The sequence below is a fragment of the Terrapene carolina genome, unplaced genomic scaffold (genome assembly GCF_002925995.2).
Source record: "Terrapene carolina triunguis isolate 2854851 unplaced genomic scaffold, T_m_triunguis-2.0 Scaffold148, whole genome shotgun sequence".
NCBI lineage: Eukaryota > Metazoa > Chordata > Testudines > Emydidae > Terrapene > Terrapene triunguis.
This window is the reverse complement of record NW_020664499.1, coordinates 6,994,889-7,019,951: the sequence shown is the minus strand read 5'-3', so window position 1 is coordinate 7,019,951 and position 25,063 is coordinate 6,994,889. Positions and strand designations below refer to the sequence as shown.

At 41.7% G+C, this 25,063-nt stretch overlaps 1 protein-coding gene across 2 annotated transcripts in view; it reads left to right on the top strand.

The window, feature by feature from the left end:
* Positions 1–25,063, top strand: part of LOC112106601 (adenosine kinase) — a 572,976-nt gene that overhangs the window by 443,412 nt on the left and 104,501 nt on the right. The gene's annotated exons all lie outside the window — the stretch shown is intronic.

Genomic DNA, 25,063 nt, shown 5'->3' with positions numbered 1-25,063 from the left:
GTACTGATATCACTTTGCATTTTCTTAATTCACAGGGTTCTCTTGTAAGCATTTTTATGTTTGCTTATCATGAATAAAAGGGTGAACTCCTAAAGAAAGTCATATAAATAAATGAACTGAGTGAGGGCTTCTCTACACTTGACACTTTTGCACCAGCATAGCTATGCTGGTGTAAAAAGTTACATGCATTATTGCAGCTTGTCTAAGTTTCAAATCAGAGTAAACTGTATTGGGAAAGTGAATTTGTACACTGGTGCAGCATGTCTGCCCTCGGGGTGTACATTGGTGCAGATACAGCAGTGCAAAAACTAGCATAGACCAGCCCTGAATACTTTTTTAAAGATTAGAAAATAGCATATTTCTTCAGGTGCAGTAGGATAGTGAGAGTCTACTAACCACGGGTAGTTGGATGGGAGAAGTATTTAACATTGACAGTTCTTCTTTGAATGTTGCAGTCATGTATTCCACTCAGGTATGTGTGCGCCCAGCACATTGAACCCGAAGAACTTGGCCTAGCAGTACCCAGAGGGGTGATGCCTGTGCCCTCTGGCCCTTAGCCTCTCCCCTGACTGTTTAAGGGCAGCTTTGCCCTGACACCCTCAGTTCCTTCTCACTGCCTGTGGCTAGAGTCAGAACATTTTGTGTGGTATTTTACCTCATGCTGCTCTACCTCAGTTTATTTGGGATTTTATTGTATATAAATAATTAAAATAGTTAGTGGTACTCTCAGGTTAATTTATCGTAGTAGTTTAGATAGATAGTCATCCTGGCTGATGCCATCACCAGGGTTTAAACATTATCCTTTGTGTGAGATGACTGTCCTCAATAGTGACCCCACACATGCTGTTTATTGTGCCTGGGGTAGGGGCACTTTAAGTAAAGGTGCTGCATCTGTAAGTGAATGCAGGACTTGCATTTGAAGCAGCACCTTCTGGAGCAAGCCATATGGCCTGCTTTGGCATTGGGGACCTTCACGGATCAGTAGGCCTCCCAGAGGGTATTTGAGGCAGCATGGGCTCTCCCAGAAGGAAGAAAGACCTTTCTCCTTCCTCTGGTCCCCCTAGAAAAAAATCTCATAAAAGAGGCTGGAGCTGTTCCAGAGCTAGGAGAGATTCCTCTTTCCCTTCTAAGAGGCGTGCAGACGGGCAGCATGATTCATCCTGTATGTGAGAGAGCAGAGCCATCTACTTGCTTTTCAGTACTGAGGCAAGAGCAAGTAGACTCAGTACTGTTGTCTCCAGTATCATCTCTGGGTCGTCCATTGTGTCTGGTACTGATGGTATCAGTGTTGGCAGCATCAGACTTGCTTTGCTTGACAGCATACCAGTGCAGGCGTATCAGGAAGCATCAGTTCCTGAGTCTCCTCAGATTCAAGGGTGCTCAGGTGTGATGGCGTCTTTATCAGTGCCCTTGGCGCCATCTGTATGGGTTGTGGACTTGGCATTAGTGTAGGCACCAACTTTGGCACCTCTTCTAACTCAGGGTACAGGACTGAAGTTGCCTGCCTTTTTGGCACTGAAAATCAGCACAGGTCTGACCCAGTATGACCGTTCTTATGTTCGTATGTTCTTCTTATGTATTCTCTTTGCTGCTGTTGATGACTCTGGTGCTCACTGCCATGATAGGAATGGTGCTGGCTTTAACGTCAGTGCTGACGTCTGTTCTGGTATAGAATGTAAGTGTGAGGCCCCTATCAGTGCTTGAAGTGTCTAGTATTTTAACTTCATCCTTACCAATGCATCTGATGTGCTGGACTTTGGATGAGGTTGGACATTTGTTGAGCCTGTGGAGGATGGCTCTTCCATTGCATGTGGACTACTTGGAAAGTTTCTCAGCATCGGGCTCAGAGATGTCTTTATCTTATCCCTCACCTTCTCATTATCACTCGCAGAAGTCAAAGACCTCCTGGGGATCACCCATCAGTATCCAGATCGGCACCAATCCTGTAGTAAAGTGAGGCATCCTTGGCCCAATGCTTACTGGCCACCAATGCCGTACCCTTACCCAGAGTGGCCTCCTTGGAATCTCTGGGATGTTCCAAAGTCGGCATGGTCTCAGTCCTTGGTACAGTCCAGAATGAGATCACCTATTCTGCCGGTAGCCTCTCCTCCTGAACATCTGTTGCTGCAGCCACAATTCTTGTTCTCTGACAAAACTGAGGAGATGCTGCATTCATGTAAAGACTTGTGAGCTAAATTGCATTCATTTGGGGATTTTTACCCCAGCAGTAAAGAGGTGTCAGCAGCAGCAGCAGTATCGCCCTCAGTGGTTTTTCAGGTCGAATTATCTAGACAGCATGACTTCTCCAGAAAGAGGCACAAGTCTCATAGAATAAGGTGTTCTTGTCCCAATGTCAATCAGTCGGCCCGGCCTTCATCAGCTTCGTTCAAGCAGCCAATTTGACTCTGTCTCCGAGGTCAGCATTCTAGTCATTACGCTTCAAGCCCCCATTTGGGGATAGGCTTTCCGACTTCTACAGGGCCTGAGAGTCAATAATTACAGACAACTGGATCTGAAGCACTGGGACTGGGTTATGCCATTCAATTCCTATTCATGCACCCTTCTACCCCATCCCATTTCAGGGAACCCTCCTAAGAGTCTGCTTCTTCAGTAGGTGCATACTTTTTGAGCTTTGGGGGCCACAGAGGAGGCTGCCCTTCAGAATCGGGGGAAATAATTCTACTTATGATACTTCCTGGTCTCCAAGTCAGAGGGAAGATACAAGATTCTGCATGGTTACCGTAATGACTGTTCTCCCTGGTTTGAATCACAACTGGTTTGCAACCCTTGATTTTCAGGATGTTTACTTTCATGTGGCAATCTTTCCAGGTCACAGGTGGTTTCTGTGATTTGTAATGGCAGGTCAGCATTATCAGTACACCATGCTTCCATTTAGCCTATCCTCCATTCCATTGGTATTTACCAAATGCGTGACTGTGGTAGCAGCATAGCTCAGAAAAAAAGGAGTTAATATCTTCCCATATCTGGATGATTGGTTACTGAGGGCCAAGTCCTCTCGCATGTCCAATTCATGTTATGTCTCTACAATCGTCTGGGTCTGATTTTGGGAAAGTTGTTTAACAAAGGGAAGTTGTTTAACATCGACTCAAAAAAATTTGAGTTCTTTGGGGGCCCTACTAGACTCTTGAGTTTGAGAGCATTTCTTCCAAACGAATGATTTTAGGCATTTCATCACCTGTGTCTGGCACTTCAGTCTCAACCTTGGACCACAGTCCTTGTATGCGTGAAGTTATTAGGCCATGTGGCTGCATTCATGTACATAGTCCAGTATGTGAGATTGCCCCTTCATCTATAAGTGTGATTGAAGTTAGTCTATTGCCCAAGTTGTCAATTGCCCAAATTGTCTGGGTGTCTCCAGCAATCCTGGTCTCCCTACAGTGGTGGGCAGTTCAGAGCAATGTTTGCCAGGTTGTTCCCTTTGCTCCACCAACCAGAACTGTAATCACCAATGCCTCTTCAATAGGTTGAGGAGCACATCTAGGGACACTGAAAATTCGGGGCTTGTGATCAGAACTAGAGCGTCTTTCCATTTCAACGTCATAGAATCATAGAATATCAGGGTTGGAAGGGACCTCAAGAGGTCATCTAGTCCAACCCCCTGCTCAAAGCAGGACCAATTCCCAACTAAATCATCCCAGCCAGGGCTTTGTCAAGCCGGGCCTTAAAAACCTCCAAGGAAGGAGACTCCACCACCTCCCTAGGTAACGCATTCCAATGCTTCACCACCCTCCTAGTGAAATAGTGTTTCCTAATATCCAACCTGGACCTCCCCCACTGCAACTTGAGACCATTGCTCCTTGTTCTGTCATCTGCCACCACTGAGAACAGCCGAGCTCCATCCTCTTTGGAACCCCCCTTCAGGTAGTTGAAGGCTGCTATCAAATCCCCCCTCATTCTTCTCTTCTGGAGACTAAACAATCCCAGTTCCCTCAGCCTCTCCTCATAAGTCATGTGCTCCAGACCCCTAATCATTTTTGTTGCCCTCCGCTGGACTCTTTCCAATTTTTCCACATCCTTCTTGTAGTGTGGGGCCCAAAACTGGACACAGTACTCCAGATGAGGCCTCACCAATGTCGAATAAAGGGGAACGATCACGTTCCTCGATCTGCTGGCAATGCCCCTACTTATACAGCCCAAAATGCCGTTAGCCTTCTTGGCAACAAGAGCACACTGTTGACTCATATCCAGCTTCTCGTCCACTGTGACCCCCAGGTCCTTTTCTGCAGAACTGCTACCTAGCCATTCGGTCCCTAGTCTGTAGCAGTGCATGGGATTCTTCCGTCCTAAGTGCAGGACTCTCCACTTATCCTTGTTGAACCTCATCAGGTTTTTTTTGGCCCAATCCTCTAATTTGTCTAGGTCCCTCTGTATCCGATCCCTACGCTCTAGTGTATCTACCACACCTCCTAGTTTAGTGTCATCTGCAAACTTACTGAGAGTGCAGTCCACACCATCCTCCAGATCATTAATAAAGATATTAAACAAAACCGGCCCCAGGACCGACCCTTGGGGCACTCCGCTTGAAACCTGCTGCCAACTAGACATGGAGCCATTGATCACTACCCGTTGAGCCCGACGATCTAGCCAGCTTTCTATCCACCTTACAGTCCATTCATCCAGCCCATACTTCTTTAACTTGGCGGCAAGAATACTGTGGGAGACCGTATCAAAAGCTTTGCTAAAGTCAAGGAATAACACATCCACTGCTTTCCCCTCATCCACAGAGCCAGTTATCTCATCATAGAAGGCAATTAGGTTAGTCAGGCACTACTTCCCCTTGGTGAATCCATGCTGACTATTCCTGATCACTTTCCTCTCCTCTAAGTGTTTCATAATTGATTCCTTGAGGACCTGTTCCATGATTTTTCCAGGGACTGAGGTGAGGCTGACTGGCCTGTAGTTCCCCGGATCCTCCTTCTTCCCTTTTTTAAAGATGGGCACTACATTAGCCTTTTTCCAGTCATCCGGGACCTCCCCCGATCGCCATGAGTTTTCAAAAATAATGGCTAATGGCTCTGCAATCTCATCCGCCAACTCCTTTAGCACCCTCGGATGCAGCGCATCCGGCCCCATGGACTTGTGCACGTCCAGTTTTTCTAAATAGTCCCGAACCACTTCTTTCTCCACATAGGGCTGGTCACCTTCTCCCCATATTGTGCTGCCCAGTGCAGCAGTCTGGGAGCTGACCTTGTTCATGAAGACAGAGGCAAAAAAAGCATTGAGTACATTAGCTTTTTCCACATCCTCGGTCACTAGGTTGCCTCCCTCATTCAGTAAGGGGCCCACACTTTCCTTGACTTTCTTCTTGTTGCTAACATACCTGAAGAAACCCTTCTTGTTACTCTTAACATCTCTTGCTAGCTGCAACTCCAAGTGTGATTTGGCCTTCCTGATTTCATTCCTGCATGCCTGAGCAATAGTTTTATACTCCTCCCTGGTCATTTGTCCAATCTTCCACTTCTTGTAAGCTTCTTTTTTGCGTTTAAGATCAGCAAGGATTTCACTGTTTAGCCAAGCTGGTCGCCTGCCATATTTACTATTCTTTCTACACATTGGGATGATTTGTTCCTGCAACCACAATAAGGATTCTTTAAAATACAGCCAGCTCTCCTGGACCCCTTTGCCCTTCATGTTATTCTCCCAGGGGATCCTGCCCATCTGTTCCCTGAGGGAGTCAAAGTCTGCTTTTCTGAAGTCCAGGGTCCGTATTCTGCTGCTCTCCTTTCTTCCTTGTGTCAGGATCCTGAACTCGACCATCTCATGGTCACTGCCTCCCAGGTTCCCATCCACTTTTGCTTCCCCTACTAATTCTTCCCTGTTTGTGAGCAGCCGGTCAAGAAAAGCTCTGCCCCTAGTTGGTTCCTCCAGCACTTGCACCAGGAAATTGTCCCCTACACTTTCCAAAAACTTCCTGGATTGTCTGTGCACCGCTGTATTGCTCTCCCAGCAGATATCAGGGTGATTAAAGTCTCCCGTGAGAACCAGGGCCTGCGATCTAGCAACTTCTGCTAGTTGCCAGAAGAAAGCCTCATCCACCTCATCCCCCTGGTCTGGTGGTCTATAGCAGACTCCAACCACGACATCACCCTTGTTGCTCACACTTCTCAACTTTATCCAGAGACTCTCAGGTTTTTCTGCAGTTTCATACCGGAGCTCTGAGCAGTCATACTCCTCTCTTACATACAACGCAACTCCCCCACCTTTTCTGCCCTGCCTGTCCTTCCTGAACAGTTTATATCCATCCATGACAGTACTCCAGTCATGTGAGTTATCCCACCAAGTCTCTGTTATTCCAATCGCATCATAGTTCCCTGACTGTGCCAGGACTTCCAGTTCTCCCTGCTTGTTTCCCAGGCTTCTTGCATTTGTGTATAGGCACTTAAGATAACTCACTGATCGTCCCTCTTTCTCAGCATGAGACAGGAGTCCTCCCCTCTTGCGCTCTCCTGCTTGTGCTTCCTCCCAGGATCCCATTTCCCCACTTATCTCAGGGCTTTGGTCTCCTTCCCCCGGTGAACCTAGTTTAAAGCCCTCCTCACTAGGTTAGCCAGCCTGCTGGCGAAGATGCTCTTCCCTCTCTTCGTTAGGTGGAGCCCGTCTCTGCCTAGCACTCCTCCTTCTTGGAACACCATCCCATGGTCAAAGAATCCAAAGCCTTCTCTCCGACACCACCTGCGTAGCCATTCATTGACTTCCACGATTCGACAGTCTCTACCCAGGCCTTTTCCTTGCACAGGGAGGATGGACGAGAACACCACTTGCGCCTCAAACTTCTTTATCCTTCTTCCCAGAGCCACGTAGTCTGCAGTGATCCGCTCAAGGTCATTCTTGGCAGAACGTCCTGGAGCTTCAAGCCATTTACACTGCATACTGAGTCTTTTGAGATCACATTGGGGCACAGCAGTTCACATACTCACAGACAACATAACTGCAGTGTATTGCATGAACAAGCAGGGAGGAGCCTGCTCCAACCAACTTGTCAAGAGGCAATGAAGTTTTGGCAGTTCTTCATTGAGGAAAACATAATTCGCATAGCTGCTCATTTACCCAGGGGGTACACAATCACTTGGTAGATCACTTCAACAGGATTTTCTCCCAGAATCACGAGTGGTCTCTGAAGTTACAATGTGCTCAGGTCTATCTTCGCAAAATGAAGAATCCCAGCTATTGATCTGTTTGCAACAAGAGAAAAGAAGTGCATCAATTTTGCTCTCTGCTTGGTCTTAGTCCAGGAACCTTAACCAATGCCTTCCACCTGAACTGGGAATCAGTGCTAATGCATGCCTTTCCCATGATCCCACTGATTCCTCAGCTTATTCTCAAACTAAAACTGAATCATACCAGACTAATTCTCATTGCAACAACTTGGCCGAGACAATGTTGGTTCTCTGACCTACTAAGTTTATCTATTCAACCTCCCATCTCTCTTCCTCTGTGTCCTGATCTACTGCCTACTGACTCAGCACTATGGTTGAGTTTTGCATCCAACACTGAGCAGTCTGCATCTGGTTGCATGGATGCTGCATAGCTAGATGAGGAAGAGGAATGCATGATGTTAGACAAATACCTCTCAATAGTAGAAAACCATCCACTAGAGTTACCCATTTGGCTAAGTGGAAGCGGTTTTCGATTTGATCACTGGCCCTGGGCATTCAACGAAGGCTAGCTCGTATTCAGGAAATTTTGGAGTATCTGCTACATCTTCAATGCTTAGGTCTGACTCTCTTAGCGGTGATCTCAGCATTCCATCCACCCATCCAAGGAAAGCCATTTTCTCAGACTTTATGATAGTGACATTTCTGAGATGAGTCATTCGTTACCTCCCACCAGTGAAAGAGCCAGTTCCCTTGAGAGACCTTAATACTGTGTTCACTGCTGTTATGGGGCTTCCATTTGAGCCCATGACAACCTGCTCTCTGTCCCTCTTGTGCCAGAAGACAGCCTTCCTTGTTGCTATAACAACTGCAAGGAGAGTAACTGAGCTACAGGACTTAATGGCAGAGACCCCATGTGCAGTTTTTCAAAGACAAAGTGGCCCTACAGCCATATCCTAAATTCTTGTTGAAAGTGGTTCCTCATTTCTACTTTAACCAAGTAATATACCTACTGGTGTTCTTTCCTAAACCACACTCAACTGCAGATGAACAGAAACTTCATACATTGGATGTGAAACGGTGCTTGGCGATTTACGTGCAGAGGACAAAGCTTTTCTGTTCAGCATTTTGTCGTTTTGTCTCCTGTGCAGATTGAACTAAGGGTCAGGTGATCTCTGTGTACACAATTTCCAGGTGGATAACTTCCTTCAGTACAACAACATATGAAGTAGCTCAGATCATGCCTCTGCAAAGATTGCGGGCTATTTCGATGAGAGCTCAAGCAATGTCAGTATCATTTCTCAGTAATGTTTTGATATAGGACATTTGCAGGACTGCTACCTGGTCTTCTATGCATACATTAACCAAGCACTATGCTATTACCACTGCATCTAGATCAGGTGCAACTTTGGGAAGGCCATTCTGCTGTAATTGTTTAAATAGACTCTGAATCCCACCTCCTACGATTACTGCTTGTGAGTCACCTGGGTGGAATACACATCTGCAACCACTCAAAGAAGAAAAAATGGTTAGCTACCTGTTTTGTAACTGTTGCTCTTCAAGATGCAGGTGCAGATGGGTATTCCATGACTCATCCTCCATCCCCTCTATATCAGAGTCTCTACTCTTGACATTGGGTGCAAAGGAACTGAAAGGCATCAGGGAAGCACTGCCCTTCAGTAGCCAGGGGAGGGGCTAAAGGCCAGAGATCATGGGCGTTGTCCCTACAGGTATTGCTGGGCAACTTTCTCTGGCTTCAGTGCACTGGGCACGAGCACACCTGAGTGGAATACATATCTGTGCCCACATCTCGAAGGACAACAGTTGCACAACAGGTAAGTAACAGTTTTTTTCTATCTTTGTCATTATGACAGCCTCATTCTGTCATTTGCATTGTGAAGACCTCGTTGAGGTGCTACCATGTATTTCTTTTCAGGAACCATACCATCTCAGGTGCTGATCTTGTCAGATCTCACAAGTTAGCAGAGTCAGGTCTGGTCAATTCTTGAATGAGAAACCTCCCAGGAAAACCCAGTGTTGTGTTCCTCCTCCTTTTGTGTTGGTACTGCTCCCTTAACCTTTCTGATATAACGGATCTCTATGGTGTGTAAGGTACCATTTTTCAGATGAGTTATAAAATATAGGTTGTGCTCACTTGTCATTACATGTACAACAGCATTTCACAAAACTAGATGCAACAGCTCCAATGGAAACTGCATTCTGCCTACTTTAATTACCCCTGCTGTTTCAATAGGATATGGTATTACTTACTTACTTGTCATAACTTATTGTGTAATATTGTAATACATAATGCAGTGTAAAATGCTCCCTGCATTTACTGTATATAGTTCTTGAAGCAGTCTGTTGTCGGTTAGCTTATATTTAAATAGTATCTTTTACCCTATCATCATTAAATGTTACCATACTGTTTATGCACTTTAAAGAGTACCAGACCTCTTGATCTATGTTGCTCGCAGCCCTGCTAGTGTGGGATTTTCTGTTCATTGTAAACAAAGATCATTTTTGTTTCTTGCTTTGTAACCTGCTCATTGCCACTTTAGATTCCTCTTTCTTTAGGATACTTTTCACAGTGGTATATTCTCTTGTTACTCTGTGATTTGAAACCCTTTCTCTTTCCATGGTACACTTCCTAATTATTGGCGTGGGCTGTATCTTGTGGTTCCCAGTGTTTTTGTTCCATGTATCTTGGTTTGTGGTTAAGAGCATGCAAAGCCTTTTAACAAGAAAAGTTTTCTCTGACGCAGTTCAACCTTCTGAATGCTCCCCTTTTTGTTTCTTCTCCTGGATTCATTTTCCTGATTTTGAATCTTGTATAATAATGTTTAATTGTCTGTCTATTTGTGTCTTGATGTGAAGTGAACCACTTGGCTGAACCAATGTAAACACCCATTTTTCCCCATCTATTTTGATCTTTCCTTCTGTCTTTATATTTTGTTTTCATTGAATTTTGCTAATTTATCGATCATAAACAGTAACGGGACATACATAAGTTAAGCATATAAGCTAGAAAACTCATACTAGATGGTATAATTGTTACTTTATTAGAATAGAGAGAAGCCTCACATATGATTTTACTCTTCTGTATATTTATCTTCACTTCACATTATAGACCAACACAGTTTTATTGTTGAACACTGAGCTGTTTATTCTTAGAGTAATGCGAAAAGCATCAAAAGAGCAGCAGAATTCCAAATTGATGCCATTCTTAAACTAAAAACAATTGGCAAAGAGATTTTAAATTACATCTTGCACTTAAAAATTTACAACTGAATGGAGATTGGTTATTCCAAGTTTCAGCTAGATGATAATTAAAATGGGCAAGTTGTAAACCTAACAAAATAAATACTCTAGTTTAGAATGTAAATGCCAACATACCCTTAACTGCAATGGTGGTGCTGAACACTGCTATAATAAACTGTAGTAGTTATCAGCTATAACTGTAGCTTAATGGCCATTGGTATGTTGATCATTTGTCTTTGAAATCTCTTTCATACCTATCCAAAACATTTTGGCTTGAATATTTGACACTTATTAACTAGACTTCACATAATAAATTTAATACAAAACATTCAATATAAAAATAATCATACAGCCAGTGCTACTAACCAATTAAGGCTATTCTGAAGTCATTATATGGCAATACATGACTAGGGAACCTGATTATTGTCATTGCTTTTAATTTTTATTACATTAAGTTTTTTTTTAATAGTGTCATTTTGCAAATGGTTCTTAGCAATAATACTTTCCAAACTATCATAATCACTGGATAATTAACCTGCCAGGATTAAGCACACTCTGCTTTGCCTCAGGATGCTTAACTCTCAAATAAGGTCAATTATCTCCTGATGATAACTGCTTGTCACCAGTTACTGCCTAATTCATCTATAACAACTCACCTCCTAATACATACTTTTTACAACTCAAGCTAACTTTGAATAACACAACAGTGGTTTCGGTTGTTAGAGATAAAGGCTTTAAAAATTACATCCAAATGTAAAATCACCTAATGAGCAGATGATTTCTTCTTGCACAATAGGTGCTGTGCAAGCGGAGGAACACACATAAGGGGATAAGTGAAAGGTGGAGAGCAGTACCACAGCTGCATGCTTGTTCTCCTATTTCCTTGAAAGCTTCATCCTCTCTGCTTCTTGTGATGAGGGCTCCACAACTCTGGTAGGACTCTTTTGGGTCAAAGGAGGATGGAGCCAGGAAGCAGTAACTCTGTGTTATCTGTTCCCTCTCAAAACCTGTCTCTATTCACACAGGGAATAAATGCTGGTTTTAGGCGTATGAACCTAAGTTCCATATCTCTCAAAGAGGGTGCAGAAGCCAATGGCCGCACCTAAGGGATGGTAATATATGCTGCCAGGGAAGCTGTCTGCAAACTTTGGGACACACTGTTGGATAGGAGTTTTTTCCTCATAGATCCCTGGAATCTGTGAGTTCCCTGCCACTTCAGTACCACATTCCTGCCCATTGCAGGCCCCTCTGTCCCTGAGAGGACCATTTGTTAAGAAGTTGGCATGGTGAAGCTTGCTGGGTTTCTGGGGTCCTATGTCTATTCCTGTAGGATTTCTCGATGGGAAAGGTAGAACATTTATTTCTTTTCTTTTGACTTGGAATGAGGTTTTGAGTGCCCTGTCAGTTTTTTTAGTAATAAAACCACATAAGCAAAAAATATGGCTCATAGTTCACAAATGATTGCAAGATACAAGGAGGATGTGTAGAACGGTGATCCCAAACGTGAAGGTGAAATCAGTTTTTTAATGCAACACAATAATATAGACAATAAATTTAACAAGCTCCCTTGAAAATCAGAACCCTCTTCTCTTCAGTGTGTGAAGCTATTACTTCTAAAGGTGTGGTCTGTGAACAAATTAATTATAGGATTCTAAACTGAAGTTCTACAATTACAGAGTACTGTTGCAACCAGTTTGGGAAAGTGATGTGGGTGCAACAACAAAAGTGCTCTTACGAAAGGAGGACGTATGAAAGGGCTTGTACATTTTGAAAAGCAATAACAATAGCTTTAATAATGGTTCTGGAGTCATGTATCCTGAGCTGTAGAAAGATGGATACATCTGCATGCAAAAACAATAAAACAAGCAGGCCTTGTCATCATTGTATTTAACAGTTGTACCAAAATGGCATATGGTGCCTCCTTAAATTAAGATGTTTATAAGATTTGCAAAGTATCAAATAATAACATATAAAAATCCTCACAAAAAGATATTATTTGGATGCAGTTTGTACAGCTGGCGTATTGGAAAGTGTATTATTCAGTGATTCTACTATTTATTTTGATACTGTCCATCTTGTTTAATGTGTGTTTATGTTGTACCTTCTCTTGTTACTCCTCTTTCAATGACAAGGAAAAGCCTTAAATCTAAAAGCACTGATAATGATTGCAGTTGTCCTGACTTTGAACTTACTTTTGTGCACTGAAAACTGATTTGCTGATTCTTTGTGCTTGTTTTAACTGCAAGAATGGATGTAAATACTTTGTTTTGCAGGCTAAATAGATCCTTCCATCTATTTCTATTACTTGTGATATTGTGTTATGTTGTATACAACTTTGCATTTTGTACACATTTCTGCGTAAAATGCATTGAATATTTGAGTCAAACTGCAGTCCAGCTTCTAAATTAGCTTCTTTAATGTTGGCCCACATATGGCAAGTGGGGATTGAAACACATGACCTTCCTAAAGTAAGTCAGCTATGTTCCGATTTTGATTATACTAGTGTAAATCCAGAATAATTCAGTTATCTTCAGCGGAGTTACTCTGGATTTACACCAGTTTAACTGAGACGAGACTAAATCCTAGTAGGTGCATTTTAAAGATACGATATTCCAGGCTTCCTGTGTTCATTCCTTGCAGGGCCGGCTCCAGGCACCAAGCACCCAAGCTGGTGCTTGGGGCGGCACCTGGAGGGGGGCGGCACGGCGCTCTAGCCGCCAGGGGGAGAGCCGAGCCCCAGCCGGGGCTCGCCGCCCTGCCCCCGGCGCTCTGGCCGCCAGGGGGTGAGCCGGGCCCCCGCCGGAGGCTTTCTCGCCTCGGGCGGCAAAAAAGCCAGTGCCGGCCCTGATTCCTTGGGCTGAGGAGTGTCTGATACTGGGGAGTGGTTGGTGTAAGCAGTTGCTGGTGAGAGGTTCTGACATAAACTGGCCGTATGGAGGAAGGAAAATGTAGTTGGAGCTATGATAAAAGATGAGAAGGGAACAGAGCCTTATCAATCTCTCCTCCTCTTCTAAATCATGGTGGGCCTATAAGAGAGGAGAGGTAAATAGAGAGTGGTTGGTCATGCCATAAACATCACAGGTAGAAGCATTTCCTCTTCCTAACTAATTGGAGTCATATCAGTATTTCAAATGATTTAGCTGAAGCCAACTATTAGAATTGTATCTAGAATAAAGCTGGATACCTTGGTGAAACCTCATTTTGGTATGACACTAGTATAGTGTATGGAGAGAGAGAGAGAGAGAAAGAGAGAGAGATTTTTTTGTCTTTATTTTGTTTAGTAGGACTGCTGCTATATATGTTGAAAGGTTATTTCCACTCATTGATTGTTGGTAATCTGTCTCTAAATTCACTTGATACATTGATTCATCTTGAAGGAAATTTTCAGCAATGCTAACATCTTAATTTCAGCTTTGAATTTACAATTACATCAGGCCAATACTTTGCATTTCACAATGCCTTCCATAATCAAAGGATCTCAAAGTACTTTACCAACACCTACTCCCTGGATGAAGTTAAGTATTATTATCCTCGCCTTATAGTTGGGGCGGGGAATGAATCAGAGAAAAATTCAGGCTTGCCCAAGTTCATACGATAATCTGTGGCAGAGCTAAGAATAGCAACCAAATCTCTTAACTCTCTGGTCTGTATTCTTATTAAACACATACAGGAAAAACCTTTGTAAGAAGACATCTCATCTTCTCTTTCAGTCTAACAGAAACAGACATTTAAGGTCTATAGATGCTGGTGTTTGTTCTTCTGATGCTGTAAGCAAATAGCATTCTGTGTTCTAAAGGCTGGATTTTGAATTTTATAAAATTTGTAACTGGAGGAGGGGAATGGGGGAATGGACAGACATTTAAAGAAGGTAATTTTCAATAGAGCAAGAACATTTTTTTTTTTTTTACAAAAGCTCTCTGTTTATTTGCAGAATTTTGACACTGATTTTCTGGTGAAGATATTGATTTTTCAATTATAAGAGCTATGGCATCATCATATTACTGCTAAATTCACAGAGTTAACTTCTTCCTCAGTGTCTCAGTATCTAATAAATTGTGTTCCACTGAAAAATGAGGTGTTCTATAGCACAAGGTTTATAATGTCTATGGCATGTTGTAAAGATGTGCTTTGGGAAGGATTCTGAAATAGCCCAAGGCTATTTCAGCTGCAGACACTGAATCTCCTTCTCTCCAGCCCCCCCTTCCCCCTCCCACTTTTTTTTTTTTTTTTTTGGTGAACTGCAGTGGCTGTCTTAAGATGAAATGCTTTTAAATCATTTCCCAACCTTGCAGCCATCATTGATAAAAGCCCTGTTATTTGAAATTATCTCAATCACTGTGGAGTTAATCATACCTTATACAGCAACATATTTCGATGCAATTCACTCTGCTTCAATTAATCTTCCTGTTTATCTACATTGACTCTGCTGCTGCAGTACAAATTCAGGAGTAACAAGCAAGTCATTATTTTAGTATAGTTTATCTAGTATATTATGAATTAAAGAAAAATTGAGAGCCTAATATTTAGGTTGATATTTAGGGCTGCTTTTAACTAATCATTACCTATTTAAATAATTTGGGAATCTTACCTCAAAAATGTTTTCCCCCCATGTCGAAAACGAATGAGCATATAAAAAAGGGGACTACAGTTTACAGCAAGCTTTGCTTCTTAAAGCTAATGACATTTTCCAGTAGTCTCTCTGACAGGAGGAGGCAGATCCTTCATTAAGCTGTCCAAGTTTTAGATACTTCTGAGATCAGGAATAAAAAAGGTCAGTGTACTATTAAGTGTAGTATAAGACGGAAGGGTTATTCTAGAGGAGAAGGCAGATTTCACTGTAGCTCAACGGCTTCTCTTTTAGTAATGATGATAATACTTTGCACTATGTAGCACTTTTCAGATCATCTCGGAACACTTTACAAACATTAAACCTCAGATTACACCAATGGGGTAGTGGTGTATTGTTGTCCCTCTTTTGCAAATGGACAAACCGAGCCCAAGGTCATGCAGCAAGTTAGTAAGAGAGTTAGGAACAAACCTACTTATGGATTTCTGGTTCTTTCCCCTTCTCTAACTTCTAGAAATGCTGCCTCCATACTGGATCTATTCTAGCCCAAATCTGTCAGCTGGAGGTATAAGACATGCAGAATTTGGCTTTTATTTTTTAGTTTATTATTTTAAAGTTTATCTTTGAGGACTTATTAAAGGTAAAGCACATGCAGTAGACAAAAAGCAGGGCACTTACATCATAAAACAGCTGTGATCAGTCAGAATACTAATAAAACTAAATAGTATTAATATGAAGCAACAGAAAAGAAACTGGAAATGTTTACAAAAGCTCTTCTGTTTGTATTTCACAAATATTTGCAGATAACTCCACATGCAAAGTACATGGGTATGAATGCAGGGTTCAGTACTCAGCTGCAGCTGAAGTTTGTCCTGTAGCTCCATAATACTAGGGCTGGCCAAGGTAGATTTAGCCCCAGCATAACTAGGGCTTGCCAGGGACTGTAAGGCCATCCAGGATGACTACAGCTATGTTCTTTTCCTCTGCCTTACTCCTTATGCCAGGGTAAGTTTAGCCACTGTAGGGTTCCCTCACAGTGGGCAAAGAGAACGTAGTGGGGTCCAGGCTATGGCTCAGTTTTTAGGATTTGTATTATATCAAGGTAAGAACACAGAGATAAGAACTGCGGTGCGGTATTGTTCTATATAGAAATATAGACAGTTAGTGGAATATTGTTCTATGCTGATAAAGTCCATATGCAGTTGTAGAGTTCTTGTACACATATGACTGTGAGGCTTTTCAAAAAGAACAGTTTGTAGTTTTCTAATCATTATGTACTGATACTTCCTCTGATTGTAAACCCGGGTCTAAACAACAAGTATGGGATGGGACAGACGTGGGGAGGGACAGTGGCAAAAGGACCTGTAACTATTAGAGAACACTCCCTACTAATGCTACGACTTACTTCATTAGCTCAAGTGATAGAGAGGTCTGTGCTGTGGATCTGTGGTTCTGACTCTGCTAATGATCCATGGTTCCAGATGGCGGAATTTGTTTTTTCCATTTTCTTTTAATTTATGAAATTACACACACAAAAACATGATGTTAAAAGAACAGTAAAGTTTAAAGGTCAAGCACTCAGAAGATAGGAAATGCCAGAATTAAGGTTGTCCATGCAACCTTAAATTGTAGTCAATAGGAATTGGGGAGTATCTCTTTAAATAGTTTCTGACCTGTCTATTGTATATTCTCTCTCTTCTATGTTCTAGAAACCGCCAGAACCCTACCAGGGCAGAAATGTATATATGTAGCTAGGCCTTGCATGTTGCATATAGATAGTCAACAAGATTATTTAGACCCCATTGTGTATGTGTGGTTGCTTCATATTACATAAGTTGTGTAAAAAATAAAAGACACAATATATAGGGTCTTCAGTTACATGGCCACATACTATTTTTTTCTACAGGAACCCTGCCTTATTCAGTGTACAGAGTTCAGGAAATTAATCAGGGTTGTTCCAGGAATGAGGCTGTTGTCTGTAGGACCCCTGCCTCAGTTGTTGCAGAAGTTGGAAGGTGTGTAGTGAATGAGATTAGGGACTGCTGGAAAATAAAAAATGGTCTCACAGTTAAGGAAGTTGAATGTCACTCTTGAGAACTGAATTCTATTCCTGCCTTTGCCACAAAGTTGAATGTGACTTTGGACAAGTCACTTAAAACAGAATTATCACAGGTGCTTGTAATTGTGTGATCCTCATTGTCTGGATGCCCAGTGTGAGACACCTGGAGCCTGCTTTATATAAGTGCTGAGCACTCACAGCTGCAACTGAAGTAAGTTGGAGATGTGCTTTGAAAATAGCATTTTATAGCACTTTATAAGTATTCTAGAAAGTCGTCAGGCATTAGACATCCCAACTTGAACACCCAAAATTATTGGACTCCTTTGACAGTTTTGGTATTATTTGCTCTGTGCCTCAGTTTCTCAATTGTAAAATAAGGATAATAATAGCATCTCACCTCAGAGGGCTATTAAGTTCAGTTTATTATTGTTTGTGAAGCACACAGTTGCTATAGTGATAGGAAAAATATGACACAAAGGGTAGGAATAAATGGTCAGTTTTCACAATAAAGAAAGGTAAATAGTGGGGGTTCCCCCAAGGATCTGTACTGGGACCTGTGCTGTTCAACATATTCATAAATAGGGCCATACCAAATTCACGGACATGTAAAATGCATCACGAACCGTGAAATCTGGTGTTTTGTGTGCATTTACCCTATACTATATAGATTTCATGGGGGAGACCAGCGTTTCTCAAATGGGGGTCCTGACTCAAAAGGAAGCTGCAGGGGGGTCACAAGGTTATTTTAGGGGGGTTGTGGTATTGCTACCCTTACTTCTACTCTGCCTTCAGAGCTGGGCAGCCAGAGAACAGCAGCTGTTGGCCGGACGCCCAGCTCTGAAGGCAGCACTCCGCCAGCAGCAGTGTAGGAGTAATGGTGGTGATACTATACCATGCCATCCTTACTTCTGCGCTGCTGCTGGCAGCGGCTCTGCCTTCAGAGCTGGGATCCCGGCCAGCAGCCACCACAGCAGTGCAAAAGTAAGGGTAGCAGTCCTGCAACCCCCCGCCCCTCCTACAATAACCTTGCGACCCACCCACAACTCCTTTTTGGGTCAGGACCCCCTACAATTACAACACTGTGAAATTTCAGATTTAAATAGCTGAAATAATGAAATTTAGGATTTTTAAAATCCTATGACTGAAATTGGCCAAAATGGAGCATTAATTTGGTGGGGTCCTATTCATAAATGATCTGGAAAAAGGGTAAACAGTGAACTGGCAAACTTGTATAAGCGATGCAAAATTATTCAAGATAGTTATGTTCAAAGCTGACCACAAAGAGTTACAAAGGGATCTCACAAAACTGGGTGACTGGGCAACAAAATGGGAGATGAATTTCAGTGTTGAGAAGTGCAAAGTAATGCGTATTGGAAAACATAATCCCCATTATACATACAAAATGATGGGGTCTAAGTTAGCTGTTAGCACTCCAGAAAGAGATCTTGGAGTCATTGTGGATAGTTTTCTGAAAACATCTGCTAAATGTGCAGTGGCAATAAAAAAAACAATAGCAGAATGTTGGGAGCTATTAGGAAAGGAATAGATAATAAGACAGAAAATAACACAATGCCACTATATAAATCTGTGGTACTTCCAAACCTTGAATATTGCGTGCAGTTCTGGTCACCCCATATCAAAAAAAGATATATTAGAATTGGAAAAGTACAGAGAAGGGTAACAAAAATTGTTAGTGGTATGGAACAACTTCCATATGAGGAGAGATTAAAAAGACTGGGAGTGTTTAGCTTAGAAAAGAGATGGCTGAGGGGGGGATATGATAGAGATCTATAAAGTTATGAATGGTGTGGAAAAAGTGTTATTTACCCCTTCACATAACACAAGAACCAGAGGTCATCCAATGAAATTAATTGGCAGCAGGTTTGAAACAAACATAAGTGCAGCCATTCTATTCCAATTTAAATGTTATAGAAAGTTATTTTAATATCTGCTTTACTTGAGGGAAATAGGTACTTGTTCTTCTGCATATTTCTAATTGTACAGAAATATGTTGGAAGCAGATGACTAAGGCTGTTTGGGTTTTCATAACTTGTGTAAGGAATATACCTTGCTTTTGGGGAAATAACCTTGAAGCTTACTTCAATGTTTCAGAAATACTGGTGACAATTTCTTTATTATATATCATATATTCCCATACCATCATGTAGTCCCATTTCTCTAAAACCACACACCCAACTCCTCTCTCCCCTGCCCCCTCAATCCACCACCCACATATACTCTGTCTCAATTTCTACATATAGCTCATAGAATATGCTTACCCCAGTGAAGAGGGTTGCACATCTAGATTCTAAACCCAGCATCAACTCTTCCATTTTTTGAAGAGTTGGGAGAGCAAATCCTGGACAGCCCGCATCTCCCACTAATGTTCTCCCCCCCTCCCCACCCCGCTTCTATTTATGTAATCTACTGTCAGTAGGAAGAAACCTAAGCTACCAATGATAATACTGAGGCTGTTTCATAAGGACTGCCCAAGAGGCCTTATGAATAACAGAGAGATTCATCCATTTTTTTTCCTTCCTGTAAGACAATGTATTGTTTAAGAACTATGCATTGACTTCTGCTAAACCATGGTCCAAGGACTGAAGTCCATACTGGAATTCTGGGGTCACTAGAGTTGCAGTACAGTGCATTGCTATTAGCCCAATCTACCAATTGTATTTTTAACCATATAAAGGGGATTCAAAGGAAGCATTCGTGGCACAGAGCAACATAAGCAAGCTCTCTCGTTCATAAAATATCATATGAACAGCTGAGAAAATGATCTTGAGAACCTTTCTCAAAACACCACCGCAACATTAGGAAATTAGTTGTTGGGAAATGGGATGGGGAAACCTGAATTATCTAAGCAGCTGATCAGCCATCCAAATGGCAGGTATAAATCTACAGCTTTGTGAACGTGCATCCCTAATTGCATATTTTTGGGATTGGTGGTCAAATTTTGGCTTTTCCACAGAATCGTTTGATCAAATACTAACATCATCTGAAAGCTGCAGTGGGGGAATAGCTACACTATAGCTGCATCACTTTGCTATTAATTTAACATAATATCTGTATGTCATTACACTCACTTGGAATTCTGTGTAGACATGATCTACCAAAACATAACAAATACACCTCTACCACCATTCATTTTAGTGAGAGTTAACTCCCCAGATACATTAAGGTGTGGATTCCATACTCTCTCAGTCCCTGACATATTTAAAGCAAAATATTTGAAGCAGGAAATGGGGTGTGTGTCAAACTGAGATATAGCTCGGTTTCATTTAAGTGAAACTCAAATTTAAGATTATAGCATTTGCTGCGTTAGCCTCCTACAACTGTATCCCTGGAATTCTTTCTAGGCCATAGTGGAAATGACAAACCAAAATAAGTAATCTTCACACATGGTAAATAATATAAAGTATAACAGTTTTTTCTTCCTGATAACACAATCTTAATTCACACTCTACCTATTCAATTCCCACTTTCTCTTCTAGAGCTATTTTTGTCAGGGTATAAATGTCAATTACCTCTTTTTAATCAACCTTCACCTCTACTATTCTTAAATAAGATTTTATCCTCCTTGTCATTTCCAACCTAAAAGTACACCATGTGGAATACTGCAACATAAATGAGCAGAAACATTGGTTACTTCAGAAGGCATTTAGATGGATCCAGAGTGAGAAAGGAATGTGTAATAGGTTATACAGGGATGATATCATCCCAGGAAGGTGCTTAATTCAGGAGTAAATTATGCAGGCATTCCTTCCTCTCTCTATTTTTTTAAAATAACAAATTGCAGCAGAAATAGAAGATATATAATTTACGTTTTTGTTTTATTTTTTAAAACTGTTTAATTTCATCATGCAAATTAAAAAGCCTGTTTTCCATTTTAGACTATATAATTTTATTGGTATAATAATTCTATATGCTGGATGGGTGAAGAGGATTGGACATTTAGATGGATAATGAAAACATCCACAGTTAAGGGATATAAACTCTCATTCTTCAGGGCATAAGCCAGCCACCATCTGATGAAAATTGGAGAGAAACATCTCATATGAGCAGACTATTCTATAATTGTCCAATATGGGTTTCTTGCAATTTCCTCTGAAGAATCTGTTGCTGAACTGTCAGACAGGATACTGGAGTAGATAGATCACTAGTCTACTCCAATATGGGCAATTCCTATGTTCCTTTTTCAATTATTTTTCTCTCAAGAACGGAGAACTCATAGCTATGTAATCAGAGTTGTTCTCATCACAATTTAGGTAATATTATGACTTTTTATTGCTTTTTTTTTTTTATTAGAATTGGACAACTGTTTGTGATGCCACTGGTTTCAACCTCAATTTCACTCCTTTGAAGGCATTTAATTGAGAGAAAACTCTCACCCCATCTCAAAGAAAGATGGTACCATTGTGAGAGGATTAGGAAGACCCTTCACCAAAGAAAAAGTGTCGTCTTGGGGAAATGGTAGATTGGCATTTGCCATCCATTTATATCTACTGACTTTTATGGTAGCTCCCTGTAGGCTTAGGGAAATGCCTGCCTGGAGCTTTATGTATGATTAGGGCCTTCTAGAAGGAAGCTGGTGTAAGAATGGGGGAAGGAAAGGAATTACTTCCCAGGGTTCTTTATTCTCTCTCCCATACACCCTGCTCCACAACAAGGAAGAAACAGCACCATGAAAGTATCCATCTTGCTCAGAGTAATGTTGGTATACCCGAAGATAGCATATTTTGGTTCTTTCCCCCCAAGTCACATTGAAGAACATTTATAACATTTTGCTGGTTCCCACAAGGCCTCTTTGTGAAAATATTGGGACTGCTGTAGCACAAAGATGGTACCTTGATTATTGTTCTTCCACTCATTTCTTTCTCCCTGTATTGGTTTATTTGGAAGTAAATGCCACACTTACTGCTCTGCAGGATGAGGACAGTATACGGAACATGCTCAGGTTGGGACAGAAAAGAAGTTAAAGCTGTGTAATAGTTTAGACCCCAGTCCAACTCCTATTAAAGGAAATGGAAAGACTCCTATCGACTTCGGTGGGAGCTGACTCAGGCATTGAGTGAGGTTGTCTAGATTGCAGTCATAGCTGCATGAGATCAGGAGATTAGTGTTCTCAGCAGTAGCTGGGTTTTTGGCTCCTGTTGTTGATGGGCCTTTCTCAAGCCTCCATGGATTCTGGTGAAGCTGGCACACCACAACCTCCAGAAGAATAAACCCAGATACGGTGTGTATGCTGACTGTAGTCAAACAGTCAGAGTCTTGAGGAGACACCATAAAATCTTTCACACAGAGAAAATGTATGCTTTATTCTAGCGGCCAAGCTTCACATCTCACTCCTGCCTTGGTACACACGTGATCACACTGTGCTGTAATGGATTGACTATAGAGATTGGATCTGTAAAATCTCCTGAGAATGAATACTTTCTCTGCCTTGGGCACGTCACTTAACCTCTCTCCTCCCAAATTTCCTCATGTGAAATGGGAATAATAATACATCACAATCATACAGGGTGTTGGGAGGGATGGGTAATTTTTTTTACAGCACTTGGAAAATTTAATGTGCTATATAAATAGCAACTGTTGTTTATTATGAGACTGAATCTCAGGTGCATGTAAGTTTGAGTCCCTTTGTGATGCACACAGAGGCACGTGTAGCCCCATAGCCTTTCTTAAGCAAACAGAATATTTTAAAATAATTTGTCTGGCAGTACATTTCATTTGCACCAAAATGAGATTCTGGTATTGATACATTCCCTATGTTAGAACTAGCAGTGTACTTAAACTTAACCCATCAGTGCAAGTAGTACAACTAGTTTGGCTGGCACTACGTGACACTATTATACAGTATACAGTGTAGTTGTAGCCATGTCAGTCCCAGAATATTAGAGACACAAGGTGGGTGAGGTCAGATCTCTTGAAAGCTTCTCTCACTCACCAACAAACTTAGGTCCAATAAAACATATTATCTCACCCACCTTGTCTCACTATTATGTAGGATATTTAGATTCAGAGCCAAACATAGGATCTTAATTTATTGAGCCTTGGTACTTTGGAGATTGTGGAAGTGATACACTCACTTTCTGGGGAGAAAGTCAATTACTGCTGCTAGGGTCTGACCCTCTTTCCATTATGTATGTGCCTTCCACTGTGATTATCACAGAAGGAACAGGTGCTACATCATAGAATCTTAGCAAGTTTCAAGCTGTCTGTTTCTCACTATAGGAAGGTTATATACTATGTAACCCTTCCTCACCATTGCCTTAAGGAAATCTTCCAGGCAGCACTAGACAGCAGATTAGCTAATGCCAGTGACCGCTATGGGCCTCTGGAAGGACTCCATTGTAACTGAGCCCAGGGCAGTGATAACACTGACTGGGAGAGAAAAGGTGGCACTCCTGTTTGTTGCTTTCTCCAGGTCACCCCTTATTTCACTATATAAGGTGCATGATGACTTCTGGGATGAGCCTGTGTTGCTAGTCTACCTGTGTCGTGATGAAGTCAAGGAAGTTCCTCCTTGGCTTGTAGACCCTGTGTGAAGAGCATCTGTGAGCCAGGGAAAGTTTTGCTCTCCTTTCCCTTACTTGGCTCAACATGTACTAGAATGGTTGGGTGTTGTGCTACAGCCAAAGATTGCTACAGCTTCCACCCAGTACTGGCAAGCACCTTCCCTGAGGCTTTTTCTTAGTCCTCCCCTGTCCTTTACCTGGCCAATGTAATTGGCTTCCTCTCTCAAATAATCAAGCCTGGAGCCCCTTGAAAACTGCTTGCATGCTCACTCTCTCTCACCCATGCTCTCCTGATTATTTGTTCAGGGAGAAAGGATAGGATATTTAATTGGTTTGGAGTGAGCACTTTAGCTGTGTAGAGTGCAGAGCAACCAATGAGTGTCTGGTGCCTTAGGCCCAGATCTGCAAAGGTATTTAGGCACCTAACTGCTCCTGAAATCAATGGGAGTTAGTCGCTTAAATATCTTTAAGGATCTTGGCCCTAATGGTTTAACTTGCATCACACACATTACTGCTGACATGACTAAATGAGCAGCACCCGGCTCAATACATATGGGCATCCAGCTACTTCATAAAATCTTACCTGAGTGGTCAGCCTCTAACTGCAGCCTATGGCTGAATACTACAAGAGGGCAGGTCCAGAGCACTCAGAGAATTTAGGTGTGGGTAACAAATGGTTCTGAATATTCCATGGACATATGTTGAGGTTCATTGGGAGCATGCATTATACCACCATCATCTATGTAAGCTTTGAACAAATTCCAGTTTAGTGTCTGCTAGCAGAAAAAGTAAAGAAAGTAGTTGACGTATGATGATGATAAATTGGTAACCTTCTTGCAGTAAGTGCTTGTTGAGGATAATGAACAAGAGAGAGAGACTATATATGCAGAGTTCCCAAGTGTAAAAAGAAAACATCCCAAACTCCTCTTACAAACTATTAACATTGAACTGATTTTATCCATGGTTCCATATGTAACTGTAGATGCCAAATTAAATCAAATCAATAAGATGTGATACTTACCTTTTGGAATAGTTCCTTCTACTGTGGCTTATTAGCAATCAAACATCAAATGTTTTTAAAAAGCAATGCTGAGTATTAACTGAGAATCATTCTTCAGTAGAATCTAGTGACGCTTACTTGGAAATGAAGAATTCTTGTGTTTTTGTAAGCATAGTAAGTTACACTGTTTTTCTTTAAACTTTAGGGTATGAATTATATTCTTATAATGGCAGCTGCAGGGTGGAATGTTTTAACACACTGGAGTGAGATATATCTTGGACACATTCTTGGTATCTTAAGTTCAACATGCTCCATATGGTGCCACTGAGCCAGTGATTTTGAAGAAAACAGTCAGACTGCTGAAACAGCATAAAATGCAAATTAGTCTTTGCTATATAAGTAAAAATTCACTGTCAATCATTTTGGTCTCCTTTCTGCACAAATACTTCCAAAGTAGGCACCACATTTTATACCAGCTGTTGAACATCAGTTAAAGAATGGAAGAGGTGGTGTGCTAAGAAATACGTGCTCCCTATGGCT